Source organism: Peromyscus eremicus, chromosome 3 (genome assembly GCF_949786415.1).
Source record: "Peromyscus eremicus chromosome 3, PerEre_H2_v1, whole genome shotgun sequence".
NCBI lineage: Eukaryota > Metazoa > Chordata > Mammalia > Rodentia > Cricetidae > Peromyscus > Peromyscus eremicus.
The window spans coordinates 23445122-23447818 of record NC_081418.1 but is presented as its reverse complement, the minus strand read 5'-3'; the positions used below and the strand labels follow the sequence as shown (position 1 = coordinate 23447818).

General features: G+C 37.6%; 1 pseudogene; it reads right to left on the bottom strand.

Annotated features, from left to right (window-relative positions):
• Positions 1-2103: 2103 nt before the first annotated feature.
• LOC131905682 (alpha-ketoglutarate dehydrogenase component 4-like) lies at positions 2104-2424 on the bottom strand (annotated as a pseudogene).
• Between the last annotated feature and the right edge of the window lie 273 nt (positions 2425-2697).

Sequence of the window (2697 nt, the reverse complement as noted above, 5' to 3'; positions counted from 1 at the left end):
TCAGCTGTCCTGTAAGTTGTTCATAATCACTGATTCTGCTTTTCAGATGAGCATAATAAAGTGCTCAATATAGCTCTTTCAACGGCAGCCACAGTGCTGACTCCTCAGTATGAGACACTCACTCACAGGATATCTTCACATCCAAGCAAAGCAAAAATAAAAAAAGGAAAGAAAGCCCATGTAGCAGCAGTCTGGCATGTCTTGGGCTGCTTTTTTTTTCTGTTAGGCAAAGGCACTGAGACTTTGAAAACTTAGTTATGTTTAATCAAATTTCATTTAGTGTCTATGATGGCTGACCTCAGTAATTTGGAAGAAATGATTTTTTTTTCTTTTTCAGTATATTTTTCTAAGTCTGCCATACACATTGACTAATATTTCAAGTTAGAATGCTGGATCAGCTGAAAAATTTAGGAATACTTTTCCATGACACTCACTAGTAAACAAAGACGTCATTGCTCATTGGTAAGAACACTGGGTCCTTGCATCACTTGAATCATCAACTCTGTCACATTTAAGGAAAATGGAGATGTTAACAAGCTCCTGTAAGACAGAACAACTTGGCTGAGGATTATGTTGATTTCCGTGGCCAGTCTTTATCCATTTGTTCTTGGGTATGTGACTTTGATTCCTCAGTATTTGATTTCAATAAATGCCACCTTATGGAAATAAAAACATTTTTTTAATTGTAAGAATTGAGAAAAAATGTTACATATGATGAAGTGCTTTGAATTAATGCTTTATAAAATCAAATTTTCTCAAAATTAATGTCCTAAAACTGATGGTTGTCATATGTGATTGTGTAGCAGGAATCTTAAATAGTCTTATTAATAAGAACAAACCTGAAGCCAGGTATTGGGGTGAATGCTGGAAGATTAGAGAAGTAGAACAAGCCACAGCTTCCTCACCTCGCCAGTTCCTCAGCTGGCTCTGTTTTCTCAGACTGGAAGCCTCTGAGTCCTCATCCAGAATGAATCTCAGGTAAACTGTTTGTTGCTCAAAAGCCTAAAAGCTTAACCAGCTCTAGTTCCTTGTCCTCACGCCTTAAATACCTTTCTGCTTCTGCCATCATCTCCTAGGATTAAAGGCTCACTTCCTGAGATTAAAGGCGTGAGTCTCCATGCCTGGCTGTTTTCAGTGTGGCCTTGAACTCACAGAGATCCAGATGGATCTCTGCCTCCCAAGTGATAGGATTAAAGGCATGTGTGCCACCATTTTCTGGCCTATATATCTAGTGGCTGTTCTGGGGAACACTATATCACCAAATGACTGCAATCAATGTACTTAGGAGGCTTGAAGCAGGAGATTTGTCACAAGTTCAAAGCCTATTCTGTTTTACACAGTAAGTTCTTGGATAGCCAGGGCTACCCAGTGAAAGCCTGTTTCAAAAATCTAAACCAAAACAAAAACAATACTGTATAAGATTAGTTTAATTCTTTATCCTTACTTTATGAATGACTATAAGGAATGAGGAGAGATGACCTGAACATGTAAGTCCCTGCTTATAGATAAATGAGGATGGTAAGCTGTTACTAGCCAATATCCCTTAGTAATGAGAACAATGAGAATACATACTGAGCATATGTAAAAATGAGGAGTCATATTTCCTGTATGCTTTTTACATCTGTTCACAATAGAAATCGTGAAAAGTTTCTGATTCTGATTCAAAGTATTTATCATAAAAAAAGAATGTCTTCATTATTTGTTGATACATTCCTTACTTTTGGAAATAATTATTGACCATCAATTTAAGATGGTCAGTTTTTTTGTCTTTTCATATGTATTAAGTAAATTTTAAGCATTTCAGTCAGGAATTTCCTGCATATTAATGTATACAAATATACACATTGCTGAATATTATGAACTAACATTTAAAATGAGGAATATACAAACAATGTATACACACATAGAGGCATGTTGTTGAAAGTTTTCCTGTGTCCTTCCCAGTCCCATGGATGCTCAGACCCAAATAAACACACAGTGGCTTATATTATTATTTTTTTATTTTTTTCCAGGTTGTTTAATATAGAATTTTATTTGACATTTCCAAAGTCCTGTATTGTAAAGATAATCCTTTTGTCTGGCAGCAAACAGCAACCACAGTGGTCATTCTGGGCCTCCATGCTAGATAAATTCCATTTCTTCTTGAAATATAGGTTTCCTTCTGTATTTCTGAGGTAAGGTTTTTATTATCTCTGCAGTGTCTGGTGGCCCCGGATGCATCAGTGAATCTGGGGATATATTTCCCTTAGAAGTCTATGAAATTATAGATGAGTGGGAGGGTAGCCCAGCAGATCTCAAAGCTTCTGAGGCACTAAATATAAGATTGTCTCTTCTGTCAGGGAATCTTATTAATGGAGAATGTGGCTTCACTACCTGCACGACCCTGGTGGCGGAAGCCATCTTGCTGCCCATCGTGACCCCCGAGCAGGGCTTATATTATTTTTAAACTATGGCCATGGCAGACTTTCTGCTAGCTAGCTCTTAAATCTTAAATTAATCCATTTCTATAAATCTGTACTTTGCCTTGTGGCTCATAGCTTAACAGTACTTTACATCTTGCTTCTCCTGGAAGCAGCTGGCAGCGTCTGCCCCACTCTCCTTTATTCTCTCCTATCTCTCTTGGATTTTCCCGCCTGCCTCTAATCTGCTTTGCGATAGGCCAAATGGCTTTATTTATCAACCAATCATAGCAACACA